We start from the raw sequence: 17,636 nt of genomic DNA, 5'->3' as shown, positions 1-17,636 counted from the left end.
GCTCCCTTGAGTGTAGACCTCAGAAATGAGAGTTCTCTTTTAAACATAACTTCAAAAGAGAAAGCTAGCCAATCATCCAAGCTGGACCAATCCAAGTCACAACGCAAAGGCGGACTTACAACCTGAAGTAAACCATCCATACCCAGGGCTCAGATCTGGATAAGCAGGTGGAATGAAGAGAAAGATGTCCCCCGTGGACACATTCCTAATAAATCCCAGGTAAACTACTGTAAAGAGGGGAAGCTTGGTGTCCAGGCCTGAAGGCTCTACCTATTGACTTCCTCTAACAGACACCCGGTCTGAATAGGGACACAGAGAAAGCAGTGACTCTTCAGCTGAGAAACAGGGTAAATAGTTCAGTCAGATGACTAAATTCAGTGTCAGCAGTCTGAAGCTCTGTTGATTGTCAAACTCTTGAAACTGTGTGTGAGAAATAGCCATCTCCTTCGTGACCTTCTGAAGCAACCTCGTCACTCAGCTAACCATGCAAAGGAAAGAAAGAAAGAAAGAAAGAAAGAAAGAAAGAAAGAAAGAGGGAGGGAGGGGAGGGGGAAGGGGAGGGGGAGGGAGGGAGGGAGAGGGAGGGAAGGGGGAGGGGGAGGGAAGGAGAGGGAGGGAAGGAGGGAGGAAGGAAGGAAGGAAGGAAGGAAGGAAGGAAGGAAGGAAGGAAGGAAGGAAGGAAGGAAGGACGGCAGGCAGGCAGGCAGGCAGGCAGGCAGGAAGGCAAGCAGGCTGGCAGAAAAATCTCCAACAGCTGAACAGGATGTGTATCCTAAAGACCAAGGAGATATGAATAAAATAATCATTTTAATAGCAATAACGTATCCGTGTCAGTTCAGCAATTATAACAAGTGTACCCGCATGAACTTAGGATTTAACAATGGCAGCTACTGTGTCCTCTGTATGGGAACATGGACTAGGAAGCCCGCTCTGCGCTCAACATTTCTGCAAATCTAAAACGCGTTGCTCCTAAATATTTTAAAAATTTAGAAACAAGGGAGAGGCTACCAACTCCATTATATTTACATAACTTCTTAATAAGCCAAGAACGCCTGCTTGACCCCTGCCACGGTAAAATAAACAGGGAAGTAGTAATTTGTCAGAGCTTACACATGAGCCGATCGAGTCTGTAATGGTATAGTAGCTAACCCTGATAATCTTAGATAATGCCAGTGTGTTCACCGTAGGGGTGCTTGCTAAAGGGAAGGCTGCCGCAGATCTAGTTCCTCATTTCATCATAGACACCCCATCATTTCTCTCCAGTCACCTGAGCCCTCATCTGTTACTAAGACTGTATCTTCAACTGGGACACCTAAAGTTATTCTGGCGCAGACCTGTGCCCCTTACCAGCAGCAGTCTCCGCCCACTTTCTGCACAGTCCGTTAGGTCTCAGGGGAGTGGCCATACAGAGGACGACCTGGTGTGATTGGGGAAATCCTCAATCAAATGAGAAACTGCAGCTAAGGGGAGTGACTCAGTCAAGTGCTTGCAAACGTAGATTTGACCCCCAGAACTCACGGAAGACTCATATACAGTGAAGTGGTATATGCTTGCCATCCCAGAGCTGGGGAGGAGGAGACAGGAAAATCCCTGTGACTCACCGGCTTAACTGGTTATCTCCAGGCTGAGAGGCCATGTCCTCCCAAAACTGTAGAGAACATCCTAAGGATGACACTGGAGGTTGTCCTCTGACTTAACCTGTGTGTACTCCCTCTCCCTCTGTCTGTCTGCCTCTGTCTGTCTCTCTCTGTGTCTGTCTCTGTCTGCCTGTCTGTCTGTCTCTCTCTCTCTCTCCATGTGTATGTGTATCTGTCTGTCTGTCTGTCTCCATCCCCCCTTGCCCCCTTTTTCTCAGAAGCTGACATGCCCAAGTCATCATTAACTGAGAGATGGTGTCATCCAGGGCAAACTGCAGGCCAGACTAAGCAGAATAAACAGGTTTTGGAATCAGAATAGCCTGCAGATTCCTTTAGACGGGGAGGGTAGCGTGAGATGTGTCAGGGAGTTCACCTACCACCGTCTCTCCCTAGGGAGTGGGCAGACTTCCAGCCTTTGGTACACACCACAGCTTCTGCCCTTAGACTTGTTTAATAAACATCTGTAATCAAAGCCATTGTTCCCCAGATGTTCCTGATGGCTGAGGACTGTCTTAAGGCCCTTGACTAAACAGGAAGCAGAAGAAACACAGTAAAGAGAGAAAAACACGTGGATTTTATATGATCAACAAATTCCCTGACTTTGTTTATCCAAATGTAATGTAAATCTTTAATTGTTTACTTTATTATGAAACTGTAATCTGTATCTAATTCATTAAGCTAGCAGAGATAGGTTTTGACCTCTGACTCTCACTTTTTAATGCTAGTCAAATGTTTCAAATTAGTATTATTTATATGTAACTCCTACGACAATCTTTAGATCACTATATATTCACATTTCGGTGGCTTCACTGTTCAAAGAAGTTGAGAATATAAAATTAAAAGCGTACACAGTCATACAGAAGGAAATACATTTCATAACCAAAGTTTTTTTGTCTATATAGGATATTTTCAAAACTTTCACGTAGCAGTCTTAACACCAATGATTTCCCATGAGAGGGAAGTTGTATTTCCTCTTAGTGTAAAGTCTGCAACAGGCAAATTTGTGGTCCAAACTTTTTATTGTCATCTAACTGTGTGCCACATTCCCTCATGTAGTCTCCTGAGGACGTTCAGGAGTCCCTTGTTCTTCGGGGTTTATCCCACGTTGCCCAGTGTCAGGTCACGGGTGGTCTGCAGTGATTCCTTCCGGCTTCTGGAAGGCTCGTCCACCCAGGTAATCGTACCCAAGCTCAACGGCAGTCTCTGCATAGAAAGGAAGACTTCGCACCAATGCAGCTGCAGCAGCAAACGGTTCTGTCTGAGGCTTCAGAGATCCCAGGGAGGGCACTTTTAACACCAAACAAATCCCCATCCCTGACAAGGAAGCTCCTGCTGCCGATGTGCTGGCTCACTTTCTACCCGGCAGCCCTGTCATGGGATGACCTTGCCTGGGTGTTAGCTGCTCCTTACTGGCTCAGAACGCCCTATCACTTCTTGTGAATTGCAGGTGAGTCAGTCCCCTGCCAGTTGCTACTTTGTTACCACCACGTTCCTGTGCATTGGTGCAGGTGGAGGCTGACGATAACCTCCCGTGTCATACTTAGATACACCATCCACATCCTTTAAGGAAAGATCTCTGATTGACAATTAAGCTGGGCTGTGAGCCCCAAGTGTCTGCTGCCCTGGTGCTGGGCCAGTGCTGGGATTACAAGGTCATGTCACTATGCACAGTATTTTTATGCAGACTCTTGGAGCCGCGCTCACATCCTCCAATGGCACCTCCTCTGCAGCCCAGAGTGCTGCTGATTCCTTTTAGTTTCTAGCTTTAGACTCTCTTAACCAGTGTGTCAAGAACTCTTTTTTTTTTCCATTTTTTATTAGGTATTTAACTCATTTACATTTCCAATGCTATACCAAAAGTCCCCCATATCCACCCACCCCCACTCCCCTGCCCACCCACAAGAACTCTTTAAAAACTATGCAGGGTAAGCATTTCCCGCCTACGTGTCTGCCTTCACCATCAGCTCCTGAGTGTCTTGGGGCACAGACATCATTTGTGCCCCTAATGCTCAGCACCGTGTAGAGTAGTAGATGTCCAACAAATCTTTAGCTGCGTTCTGAGTGTCCATTGGTTGGAAGGCGGTGAGATGGAGACTAACTGTCCTGTGGTGGATGGTGACTGGGCACCACATTCTTAGAACAGACAGACAGGCTGAGAAAAACATGACCCCGCCCCCACCAAGGCTGTCAACATTCTCCACTGAATATTCACATCTGACCCCATGTCTAAGGTTGCTGTAAGCAGAGCTGGTATCCTGTCTCCCATGTAGAAACACAAACACAAAATCTATTTAGGAATAGGCACAGATTTTGTAATGCATTTGGTCTGTAGAGTTCCCAATTCCTGTTTCCAGCCTTCCTTTCATGGCCAAAGCTGACAGTGGATAGCATCTACTTGAACCCTCCATGCTTGGCCTGTGACTGGACTCTCCTGCATTTTCCACACTCTCCTCCACATTTGGCCTTCCGTTTTTCCACCAGCCTTGAGATATAGATAGCCTTGGACTTGGTTTTTTAGCCCTCTCTTCTTTTGCCTTTGACTTCCTTCCACGAAAAGATTATTTTACAGGCTGGAGAGATGGCTCAGTGGTCAAGAGCACTGGCTGCACTTCCAAAGGACCTGGGCTTGATTGTTAACACTGGCATGGTGGCTCATAACCATCTCTAACTCCAGTTCCAGGGGATCTGATGCCATCTTCTGACATTTGTGGGTGTCATACATGGTGTACTGAGACATGGTACACATGTAAGACACAGTCAGACAGGTCTACGAGGGTCCCGGCTACTACAGTATTCTATGGGTCTGGACTCGTCCCTTGCTGGGCACTCTGGCATAACCTTGTGGAGTCTAACTTAGTTCCCTTCCTGGATATGTTTCCTGGATTTCCTCTAAGAATGGATCTCAGCCTCTCACTTGAACTCCTCATTATTAACCTCACTACACAACGTGCTACCCGACCATCAGGTTGCTCGAAAGGTCTAGCAGGACCCCATTCTCCATTGCTAAGAAGCCCTCTATTCTGCACGATGGACACTAAGCTAACCGTCATTTCTAATGCCTCTGCCCCTAACTATAGGTTACTCTGAATCCTGTCTCTGAATTATTGTTTAGCTTTAGCCTCTGCAGCACAACTATCAAATTGTGCTTTATCTTTCGTGTGTGTGTGTGGGTGTGTGGGTGTGTGTGTGTGTGAGTGAAACATGGTATGTTCATCTGCATGTCCATGCAGACAATCTAGAATCAGGAACCTCTTGGGACTCTCACTTTTTACAGAGGTTCTGGGATCCAACTCAGCTCTTAAGGAATGCAAGGCAATCTCTCTACCAACACAGCCATCTTATTGTTTGTTTTGTTTTTTGTTTCTTGCAAAGTTGTAAAGTTGTAGCCCAGACCCTACCTGTCTTGATCTCCTAGCCTCCTTGTAGCTGGGTGACCACGTGAGCACATGGGAATCATATGGGAACTGTGCTCTGCATAACCAGCCCTGAAACACAAAGCTGGCATGAGTTCCTCTATCTTCTTCCCCACCTGGGCCCAGCATGGAACAGAGAAGCAAAGGCAAAGGCCTGAGACATCCATGACACGAATACAACCATGAACTCCTGTCCATGAAGAGGAAACAAATACAGAAGCTGAGAATAAATACTTAAAAATACAGCAACTTGATGTCACAAAATAAAAATGCAGGGCAGGTGGAGTCTCTGAAAGTTCACTGACCTTCAGCAGAAATGCTTTCTTTTCTTTTCTCTTGTTGTTTCTTTCTTGGTGCCGTGGACTGAACCCAGTGCCTTGCAAAGGCTAGGCAAGCTTGTTACCATTTAGCCACACCTCCCCCTTTTAAACAGATTTGATAAGCAATGTCCTTAAGCTTGAACTTGCAACAGTACTGAATGGCTCTGAACAGAACGAAAGATAAAACTTCTGTTTGTATTCAGGTCACCACACTTGAGACATCCTTGCTTGAGGCTCCAGATGATGGGTTAGAAAGAACCAGAGCTTGAAGGCATGGCTGCTCCTTGTGGCTCTTAGTAATGTAGTACCAGAGAGAGATGAGCTCAGGTGAGCTATGTCTGTGAGCAAGGGTAGAAAGGAATGGAAAGCATCTAGCAGCCGAGGGCCTCCGAGTATTGGAAAACATGGCTGCTTCTCTAACCTCAAAAAGTGGGAATTTTCACGAAGCACTCATGGTCATTACAAGGCCTTTTAGATGCTCCAGTGGGACCAGGGGGAGAAAGGCTTGTAGTGGATGAGAGTCAGGGTGAATCCTCCCTCCCATGTCCACATCTCAGAAAACCTCAAAGTGGATGCTGATGGGAGAATGGGAGAGATAGGGTAAGCGTAAGCATCCGAGCCAGAAAATAGGAATGCTCGAGAACTGGATCCAGTTCAGAACTCACATGTGGTAGCTATCACCTAGAATTCACTAGAAGCAAAACAAACAACAAAAGCAAAACACAAGAAACTGTGTTGGCAAGAAAGCCACAGCTGCATCTAGGTAAGGCTCATCATGCCTGTCACGGGCCACATGGTTTTCAACTCATATTAGATGTGGCCAGAGAGCATCAAGGTCAGAGTCTGGACTCTGGAAAGCCACCTTCACAGTTCTTTCTACTGCTGGGGGAGCTCATGATGCCTGCTGAGCATTTGTAGGTCCCTGTCGCTGCTACTGTCCCCAAGTGTCTTGGGTGTGAGTTGTAACTGGTTGTGTTTGTTTGTTTGTTTGTTTGTTTTGTTTGGCTTTTTGTTTCTTCTCCATGGCACGGCAAGTTCACCACCCAGTACAAGGAAAGAAAGCACTGGTATTTGAAGTAGATTAGAGATGGGGTGGTCAGTGCTGGGTAGTCCTTACAACGCAAGGGGGCAGGATAGAGAAGAGCTGTCTGCTGACCCAGCATCAGAGGTGGGCTCCTCCTAGAAATGGCTCTGTCTAACATCTGCTCACCTATCCATGGCCCCTTCTTCTTTCTCAAAAACTGGCATCCTTTTCAAAAGCACACAAGGTACCAAAAGGACCAAATCAAAGCAACACTTCCGGAACACAGCACAAAAGCACACCCTCAAGAAGACTGGTGCGGAAAGGCAAACGGCACACGGATCTCCAAGGAGGAGGCAAAACTGTCTTGGTTCTCAGCCGGTAAGATCTTTTGTGTAGAGAGCTTTACAGAAGCAGTGCGTCTCAGAATGGATAAATGAATACACTTGTCAGGCAGCAAAGCAGAAGTCAGCCACACAAAGCATTCATTTCCATACACTCACAGCGCACAATCACAACAAAGATTAGGAAAGCAATTACATCCATAATATCATCAAAACAGAGCCAAACACCAAGAAATAAGCGCAGCCAAGGACACAGAAGCTTGTTCACAGAAGACAATAGAGCGCCACTGGGAGAAATTAAAGAAGGCACAGATAAGAGATGAAAAAAAAAAAAAACCAAACCCTCATATTCATGAGTCAGACACTTAAACTTGTTAGAATGCTCCAGACCACTCAAAGTGATTAGCAGATTCAATTCAGAAACAAAACCAAACCTTTGAAACTCACATGACATTGCTAAATGCTCAAACGATCTTAGGAAAGATTAACGTTAGAAAAGCCACACTTCCTTATTTCAAACTATATTACAAAGCTACACTACGGTACTGGCAAAAGACAGACATAAAGATCAATGGAACAGAAAATGGAGTCCAGAAATAAGTGTCTACATAACAGTCAACTGAGGTTAGATGAATGTAACAAGAATATAAAGTGGGGGAAAGTTCGTTGACAAATAGCACTACTCACATTACCAGTGAGCATGGCCTATGGAACCAGTCCGCCTCTTAGAAGCCTTGCTTATCAATTAGAAAGCCACCAGGCTTCTTTGTGCCTTTATTTGCCCATCTGCAAAATGGAGACAATAAGAAATCCTTCTTCCTAAGGCTATTGGGAGATTCAATGTGTTTAAGACATTCTCACACTCCATTGACTTGGTCGCTGCTATCATCAGCAGGGTCTAAATACAGATAGTCCCTCTGGAGGCTCGGCGTTTTGGTTAGTGAAGAGAGACAAAATGGAGCACAGGCTGTTGTGGGGATAAAGTGAATGTCACAGTGATGCACAGTCCTGTTCCCTTCAAAGTCTAAAAAATTCAGAGTCCCCAAGGCTGGCGGTGGAGGTGAGGGGTGGGTCCAAAAGTGTCAGGGAGGAAGGAAAAACAAAGGGATCAATTTACTGTGACTCTTGGGTGGGGTAGGGGCTGGCGGCCAGAATAGCCGCCTCCTCCTCTCCTTCCTGCTTTGTTCAGAGCCCTGTTGATTCTTGGGTTGATTCTTGTTGATACTTTGTTATCACCAGTGAAAAAAATAAAGCTTTGGGTGGCTACCGAGAAGAAAGAGACTTTGCTGCTGGCTGCCTGAATCCCTGGTGTTTAGCCCTCTAACTGCAGACAGTCCCTAAATTACAGTGAGTGAATTTAGGAATTTTTTTTTTAACTTTATGATAGTACAAAGTGATGCCCATCCCATAACAAATGTGAATTTGAAATTGTGAATTTGGACGTTTTTCCTAGGCTAGACCTATGTAGTCTGATGGCCTCTCCTACAGTCAGGCAGTCCACATGGCTTCTAGCTATCTGTGAAATCTGTGCTCCACAGTCTACTGTGTCACTAAGAGATGGTGCTTGATGGGTGGGGTGTATCAGAGGCATTTCAACCCTTGACACTCCCAGTTACTGCAGGGCTATTGGGACACAACATTCAAGCTTTTACTGACCCCTTCTGTCACAGCACTGGAGCTGCTAATCAGATTGCACTGTCTTTGAGCTTTCAGTGAGTTCCTGTCCCTTTCCCTCTGAACACACTGGGAGATGCTGGTCCAAGAGACAGGCTACAAATGGGGCGCTAAGTCACTCTGGCCGGCTCCCCACTTTCTGACTCTCTTCACTGTACTAACCTTCAAAGCCTTTTGTTTTAGCCAATTTCCTCCTCATATAAGAAATAGAATACACAGAATTGTTCTCTATAGTGATATTACTGCCTTCCTTGGGCTTTTTACTGATTCCAGAAGAAATATGATCTGCTTGTGATTAAAAAAAAGATTAGTTTTATATAAGTGCATCTTTTCTTTGAAAATTTGTCCAGAGTTTCTCAGGGAAAAGCTCTTTTGACAAAATGGAAATGTCAAAATGAAATTAAACACATTACAGAAAACAGTAGTAATTAGCTACTGTCCCTATTTCAGAGCAAGCTTGGAAGAGAGTTTACATCTGTCCAGTACAACAAATGATTAACTTTTACAAGGCAAGAGACTTCAGTTATCTGACAAGGATAAATTAAAATAGAAATGAACCAGAAAACTCCTGGGGCCTCTCTGTGGAAATGTAACTTTCTGCCTTCTTTGGCTTTCCTCTGGTCGATGCTGGGATCTGAACTCGTGGAGAGCCGAGGGCGTATGGTGGGCAGGTTCCAGGACTCCTAGAGATCAGCCACTCACTGGGATCACTGGGTGACTCCTCTCATCCCTGGCCATGCAAAGACATTTATAAAACTATAAATTCCCTCGGAAAGCCCGTAATAAGAGCACAGTAGGCTTTGGCTAGGGCTAATTCTGACCTCCTCCCAGAGAAACTCCAAGACATTTAGAGACACCGAATGACTAGGATGCACGCAGCACACAACACATGCAGGCCAGCACACAGGCATGGTCTGTAGTTGAGAGCCACGGAATCAGGGAGGGAGATGGACACAGAGAAGTCAGTCAGGGAAGGGTCCTTCATGACAGGGAGACTGGTTGCTCTAGGGAAACAAGAAGAAACATTCATGATAACAGCGATCCACTCTCCAATTGCCAGAGAAGCTCTCCACACACGCACAAAGGGAAAAGGAAGATTCTTCTTGGGTCTTACATAACAACTGTCATTTTATAGCACACGGCCAAATATTGAGGGGTGTGTGTGTTATAGAGGTGTGTGAGAGTTAGAGAAACCATCACAAGCCAGGCAACAAGGGGCACATAAGCTTGGCATATGTCTTCCAACTCTTCTCCCATTGCACACTGGATCACTGGGCTCATTCCCTTGTCATCCAGCAACCTTGTACTGTCCCCATCCCCACGGCCTCCCACCTATTGGGCATGGCTGAAGGCTATTCTCAGGAATATTGTAATGTGTAGGGGTAATTTGCCCAGAAGGCAGATTTTAGGTGCTTTTCACACACACGTTGAATACACACATGTGCACACACACATAACCCCACATGCATATACAACTCTATGAGATGAAAGTATGTTTGCTTAACTATAGACATTATTTTATGATGTACGTATGTGTATTGAGATAAGTATAACAAAATGTCACACCAAAACCTTAAATATGCACAGTTTTAAAGGAAGAAAATAACATCTACTAAAAGAAAGGATATACTAGTTTAGAGAAAGTACAAGGTGAACTGGCAAAAAAAGAAAGGGAGGGAAGGAGGGAGGGAGGAAGGGAGGGAGGGAGGGAGGGAGGGAGGGAGGGAGGGAGGGAGGAAAGGAGGAAGGAAGGAAGGAAGGAAGGAAGGCTCAATAAATGACAAAAACGCAAAACCAAGCACCACAGAATTTCCAGTGAGTTCAATATAAATATCAAGATAAACACAAACGTAAGATTTCAACTGAATACAAAAGGAGTCTCCAGAGTGTTTCCTACTGTGAGTGAGTGCAGGCTTGAGAAGGGGCATTCCTCCTCACAGGAGAATGCCAACTTACTCATGGAGGCGTGGTGGGAAGGATGAATCACCCCTGGCAACTCTCACAGACATGAATGACTCCTGCAGAAGCCATTGAGAGGTGCAAGACAACCCTCAATGTGGACGGTCAGTGAGGAAGAGCCCATGAACAGAGTCAAGAATCCTTCCCAATAAACAGTAATAAACTCAGAAATGAAAACAGGCTGGCTTAAGGTGGGACAACCCAGTAGACACAAAATAAAATGGTGATCAAGGTCACAAGCCCAGAGATGAGACAGGATGGCTGCACGCACCCTCTGTTGTAAGAGTCTGAGAATGGAGTTTTGTTCTGCAACACTTTCACTAGCTGTCAAGACTTGAGTCTTGAAGCGAAGCCAAGGGATTGCCTTAAAGTTTTACTCATAAAGCACTTTCACTTCTTTTACTAAGACTACACATTTGCTTGGAAGGCCTTTGGGCAACCCGGCATGCTTCTTCAAGACTATATGACATCCATATTCCATTTCCCTGCCACTGGCCAAGACATCCCTTTATAACGCCACAAGTCAGCAAATGGCTGAGTCAAAGCCAGGGCTAGAAGAACCCAGCCTAGCGTCTCAGGAACAATAGGGACATAAGACTGTCAGATGAGCAAACAGAGAACCCGCCTCACAATCTCAGGGAAGAATAAGGCTGGCTGTTCTGGTGGGTAGCATACAGCCTGTCATGTCTGATGAGGGGAGATAAGACCTGTGAGAATGGGACAGAGGGTAGGTAAACAGGACAAGTTAGGGGGCAGGAGTTACACAGCCAAACCAGAACAGGGAATAAAGAAGGAAGAGGACCGTGATGAGGAGGTGGCTACAACCCAGGATGTAGGAACCTTTCCCTTAGGCAAAACTACTCTCATGACTCCTGGTTCTGTGGAGTCTTTCTGACTGAAAGACATAAATCGCCAAGGACCAGGCTCTGGTCCTGCTATCACTTTGCAGAGTGAGCCTTAAAAACTCAAGGCATCAGGGGCCCGTTTTCATGTCTACCCTCTCTAAACGTCTGTTCCCATTCTCTTCCTGGCCTTAAGAGGGTAGCTATCTCCTGGGGTTCATCTACAATGAACTGAGAGGAAAGGTGAGGTGAACCGTGGTCCTTCACTTTAAAGAGTCTTGGAACTTTGCCCTGTGCCTCCTCTTGCATGTGGTTAGGTAATCTCGGTTCAGCAATTAACTTCCTATTCAGGGCAGTTTCTTAAGCTCTGCTTACAATTCCCAACCTGAAGTCTAATGTGACCTCAAAGAACAGAAGAGAGGCCAGGGGAGAGAGGGCAATGATGTCCACTTGGTCCTGAAGACACCCACAGGAATATTGTGATACTCACGTATCCAGCGGCTGAGTGAGTCGGCCTGGGATGGTCCACATCTGGATGCCGTGCCTCTTTAATTCCCTAGTACAAGGTCCCTCCCCAAGTACAAGAAGACATAACAGGACCTAACACTAACTCACGAAGGTAAATGGACAAGGAATTATAACCACCACCATATAAATTATCAAGCCATCTTAAAAAAATGACAAGTCATACATTTAAAATCATAGATCCCACAGAGACGATGGGGCTTCCATAAAAACCCAGAGCTCTCCTATTCCAGACACCTCTGGCCCATCTCGTACAAAGCACATGCTGTAGACCAGAGGTTCTCAGCCTTCCTAGTGCTGCAACCCTTTAATAGAGTTCCTCACATTGGGGCGACCCCCCAATCATAAAGTTATTTTCATTGCTACCTTATAACTGTGATCTTGCTACTGTTATAAATTGCAATGTAAATATCTGATATGCAGATGGTCTCAGGTGACCCCTGTAAAAGGCTCGTTCAACCATCCAACAGGATTGTGACACACAGCTTGAGAACTGCATTGTTAGGTGGCTATGGAGATAATCCCCCATCTTCACTACCTCCTCTCACCCAAGAGAAGTAAGGATGATACATCATCAGGACGGAGAAGGCTTGGTGCTTATAGAGAGCACTAGCCAGATAGGAGCAGGCCTGTTGTAGGTTAGAGATGAAATGTCTCCCATAAGTACTGGGGCTGTGGGGGACAAGGCTTCACTGGAGGAAGTGGGTTTCTGAGGGAGGACCCTTGAGGTTTATCGTCGTGTTTCTTGCCCCTTCTCTGTGTCCCGATTCCCCAGTGTGAGCAAGCAGATCTGTTCCTGATCCTATCACCATACTGGGCTATGATCTCAAATCGTAAGACAACATAAATCTCCCTGCATAACTTCCTGTCTAGCCTGTGGTCCCAGCAGTGAAGAAAAAGGGAAATAATCCAAGGTTCTTGTCCAGGAAGGCAGGCAAGCATGAGGAAAGTGTGTATGCTTAAGTCACCTGTGGATTGGACTCTCTGCAGACTCTAACTCGAACAATGGACAAGCATGGCTGGGTTCATGTGAATGTCAGCTCCTTAATGTTTAGAAGGGGGAAAGGGCACCCGCCATTTTGGTACTCTCTGTATGTGAAGGACCCTCGGGTCTTCTCTTTTAATCTTGGGAGTTGAGTGTAATCTTCAGTTTTACAGATGAGCAAATTAAGGCTTAGGGAAGTAAAACAACGAGCCTTGGAGCACAAAGCCAGGCTGGCTGGAAAGCCTTGGTCTCCCCCGTATGCCACATTAGTAACGGCGTGAGCCTCATCTGAGCCATTTAGAAGCTTAACCCCTTTGCTGGGCATCATCACAAGCCAGGAAGCATCTGAACGAATGTAGATGCCGAGCCGAGTGGCTAACGCGTCATCTGCGTTATATCAAGTCACACGCAAGTTCTAACGATGATTTTACCCCTTGTCCCGGCCCAGAGGACGACTTAGGTATGATGGATGCTGATCCATAGGAGGAAGATGGAGAGCTTAGGGAAGCAGCCAGCCACCCTTAGGCATGAGTGTTGGACTTTCAGAGACAGACAGACAGACAGACAGACAGACAGACAGAAATTAACACTGCGACATCCCCAGTTCAGATGAAGTTACCTGAAAAAAAATCATCTCATATTTAATGTTCTCATGAATGAGAATCATGTAAATAAGCTTTTATTGAACATCTTAAAGAACAGCCAGACCGAATTAGAACTGGTCTGATACAAAGACTTGCACTTGCTGAATGCATTCAGCAAGATATAGAAGAGTGGTATCTGTCTCTAAATCAAAGAGAAGAATCAAGGTTTTGAATAATGCTAAAGAATAAAAAGTATAATAGGAAAAGACCTCCTAAGCGGTCTATTTCACTAGCTGTGTGGTCGTGACAAGCGGTGTAAGTTTTGTCCCATGGTTAGATGTCCGGGGTCACAGGTTCTCAAGGTATAGATCCCACCTAACAGGCAGTATTTGTTGGTTAGAGGTTTTTAGAATGGCTCAGTTTGCTTAAACAAACAGTATCGAGGCTGTTCTGATGGAGTTCCTTCTGGTGGGAGCAAGAAGGGAAATTCTAATCACTTGTCCACTGGATTCAAATCTTTGGACCCAAACCTCACTAGCAGCAGGATAAGCAAATATCGGTAGACAGCAAACCCAAGAACTCTCTTTAGCAATTCAATCGAGGGGCATTAAGTGAAGGCTGGGCATGCACTCAACTTTCACACACTTGCAAAAAGGAGTCTGTCTAGGTCTAACATTCACTTTGTCCTCAGACTTACAAATTACAAGAAGGAGCCCTGAAGAGCCTAATGTGACATTCCAAGACCAAGAGTTGGGCAGGAGAAAAGTGTGCAATGGCAGGGGCAAATTATGAAACATTTAGGGAAAATCATCCCATTTACAAATTAACCTCTAAGTGCTTTGGAGGGCCCTGCCCATGATCCCATTAATAAAACTAAATTGTTTCCAAGATTCAGCCAGTCCTTAAATCACAAGCCTGAGAAAATTCTAAGCAGCTTCTGATAGCTGCAACTTGCACAGAGAAGGCAATGAAGAAACTGCTACAAAACAAAGCACTATTGTGGCCCGTGATGTGGGAGATGGGAGACCTTTGGCTCATCCCGCACAACCCTGATAGCGTTCAGAGCTGGTCATGGTAACTATTTCCCAAATCTTGAGACGCACGCACTCGCCTCGAGATTTTACCAACAGACAGACCACCACACCGGTGAAACTAACTGCAAGGTGGGAAATGTCACCTCCCAGGGATCCCGGGGAGAACCCGTTTCCCATCACCATATAACTTCCCAGAGTTTGGAAAGAAGCGCCCCTGCAAAGCGCGTCGCGATGGAGCCTGGCACCCCTGCTCCCGGCCCGTCAGTCCCCAGCCGAAGCCGAAGCAGCCCGGCTTTTGCATCTGCATTGCTTTTTGCTCTAGGGAAAACACGAAGTGGGAAAGCGCAGGGTACGCCACACACCGCGAGGAAAGTTCCGCCCCAGGAGTTTGGAGAAATGGATTAGAAACCAAAGAATCCCCCCAAAAAGCCCCGGCCCGCAGAGGCTCCGGGAACCTCCCATCCCGCGCTGCGCACCGCACTCACCGCTGTCGCTCGCCCGCGCCGCCGAGCCCGGGAGCCGAGCGTCCCGCCGCTGTCGCATGCCCTCGGGGGAGCGCGACGGGGCGAGCAGGCTCCGGCCAGCCAGCAGCGGAAGACGCGGAGCAGGCAGAGCCAAGCGCCTGCTCTCCAGCGTCCGCGGCGACGCGCCGGGAGTCCCGGGCAACTTTGCTAGGACGAGGGGGTGGAGAGGTGGAGGGCGGCCCGGTCCCGCCCGCCAGCCCGCCCGGCCTGTGCCTCTGCAAGTTCCCACGGGAGCGCGCCCCCCGCCGGCCAGGCTCGGATCGGCACGGCAGAAGGCCAGCGGTCCATGGAGGCGCTCTGCCTTGGTTGGGGACCTGGTGCCTATGGGGCAGCCAGCTCTGAGAGACTACCTAAGGTCCCCTAAGGGGACAGTAGCATCTAGAGGCCCTACACAGGGAGCCATACCTCAGAAAGATGCCCAGACTGAAACTCATTCCTCTGACTCTCTCTATGATGGAAGATACCTATTTGAGGTGTCTGCTGGGAAGCATATCCCTACCCCCACACTACTTACGGGAGGCAGGCTCTCAGCCAGGACCAAACCTGATACCCTAAAGCCTGAACCCCAAAGCTGCTCTAGAGTTCAAGCAACCCCAGAGGCCAAGAACAGGTCACCTTTGTGTTACAAGAGGGAACAAAGCCTGCTTAAGTTTCTCGTGGGAGTCATTTTGGCCTCCCGCAGTCAACAGTCCTGAAGGTGCTGTTTCAAAACTGACCCACCTTTGCTTAAGGCCGGGGAAAGGAAAGCAAGAGTAAAAGGCTTCTCTGCCCTAAAAACCAAATTCTGGGTCCCTGCATGCTAGAAGGTAAGCTGAGGACAAGATCCTGTGAAGTGAAGTCATTCTTAGGCAGCCCGGGGCACTTGGGAAACGTCTAGAGTGTGGGTTCGGACGTACTTCACCATCCGTTCAATCATGTGCATTCAATGGGACCCATCTCTGTACCACCGATGGCTTAGTTGGTCAAGTGCATAAGCTCAGATTGAATTTGATCCTCAGTCGAGTCATCTTGCCTCACCCACCCACAAGCCCTGTGCTGGAAAGGTGGAAACAGGACGATCCTTGGGTTTTGCTGGTCAGCCTGTCTAGCCCACGGATGAGCTCCAAGCTCTGCTAGAAACCAGGTGTTAAGAAATTGAGGAAGACACCGGAAGTTAACTTCTGGGTTCCGCGCGCGCGCGCGCGCACACACACACACACACACACACAAGCACACACACATGCACGCAGACTCTTAAGATGAAATTTAAGGATTATCTTCTTTCAACCCTTGTTGGGTCAGGGGTGTCCCACTTCTTTTCCAGATATTTTTATAAGTAAAACCAAATTAAAATTAGTACCACTTAGTAAAAACAAATGAAAACCAGTACTTCAAACGGCAAGCTCGAAGATGACTACTGGCTGGAGAGTCACTCAGAACCTTTTAAACAAACACTCACCAAACAGCCTCCTTGTGCTCTTATATTTCTGGGAAAGCAAGGAGTCACAGCCTTGTTTCGCAAAGGTAGAGGGGGTTTCAGACTGCAGCCTTGAAGGAGCTGTGCCCCTGCTGCACCCCACGTGTCTTGGTGTTGTAATGTGAGTGCTACAAGAAGTTAAAAAGTAAACAAACGAACAAATAAACAAGAATAAAGGAGTCGCAAGCCAGGATCCAAGGATGAGTTTCATGCCTGGTTTGTGGAAAGAGAGAGGCCCGTGCTCCTCTCTCCACTCTTGGACCTGCAACCATACAGACAAGAATTCACACGCCCTTCCCTTTGGGAACAATCTTAACTGAGGTTATGTTGAAATTCGCCGCCCTGGACTAATTAGCAATGAGGCTGCCTCCAGAAGCTAGCAGATGTGTGAAAAAATGGGAGTGCATCAAGGGAGAGATGTAAGTGGTACCGTCCACGTGGCGGGAGGGGGGCATGAAGCCTGCACCTGAGAGAGGAAATCTTGGCAAGGATAGCAAATGGGAGGGAGAAGGGATCTGGTTTCTTTAAGACTGTAGTAGTCCCTGGGCATCAATCATGCCCATTACAAGGCCACAAGCCCGAGAACGTGTGGGGAGCACAAACGGGACTTGGGTGATGTAAAAAGAACAAAAATGAAGACACGAAGTTGGATGGGTAGGGAGAAGAGCGTGGATCTGGGAGGGGTTAGGGAGAGGAGTAACTATGATCACAACATATCATACAAAGATCTCAAGGAAGTAACTTCTCTAGAGAGAATAGTCTACTCACAGATCCTGTTGAATACAAAGATACTTAGGAGAGTTCATCACCTAAAAGCAACATTAGTAAGATAATCCTGATGTTAATCCACGTCACTGATGGGGCGGGGCTTAGATCTTTGCCACTGTAAGGTTCACAAGCACAAGGAATGAACTTAGCAGGGAGCAAAGCTCGCTGTCTTCCAGAGGACCATTGTTTGCTTCCCAGGACTTCTGTGCAATGGCTGACAGTCACCTGTGACTCCAACTCCAGATCCAGTTCCTTCTTCGTGTCTACTTGGGCACCGGTGTGCAAGTAACATCAATAAATACAGACACATGTACATAAATACAAATAAACACAAATCTTAAAAAGTTATCGAAACAGCCATGAAGTAGGAAAATATTAATATATATTTGCTTTTTAAGTTTAGGGAGAACTTAACCAAAAAGGTAAAACATCACAAGAAATAGCCATTGATTTTACTATATGCTAAAAGTTCTATCTGCGTGTAACAAAAATAATATTTTAAAATAACAATCCACTAACGAGTAGGAGAGAAAACTGTCGACAGCTGATG

General features: G+C 46.6%; 1 protein-coding gene across 1 annotated transcript in view; it reads right to left on the bottom strand.

Moving 5' to 3' along the window:
- Lpar3 (lysophosphatidic acid receptor 3) overlaps positions 1-15,010 on the bottom strand; it is a 65,254-nt gene extending 50,244 nt beyond the window's left edge. The window contains exon 1 of the mRNA NM_022983.4: positions 14,824-15,010. The gene's annotated coding sequence lies outside the window, so the exon portion shown is untranslated. The remainder of the gene's footprint in view (positions 1-14,823) is intronic.
- Positions 15,011-17,636: the final 2,626 nt, after the last annotated feature.

Source organism: Mus musculus, chromosome 3 (assembly GCF_000001635.26).
Source record: "Mus musculus strain C57BL/6J chromosome 3, GRCm38.p6 C57BL/6J".
Classification (NCBI taxonomy): Eukaryota; Metazoa; Chordata; class Mammalia; order Rodentia; family Muridae; genus Mus; species Mus musculus.
Note: the sequence above shows the minus strand (reverse complement) of the source record. Positions and strands in the feature narration are given on the sequence as shown.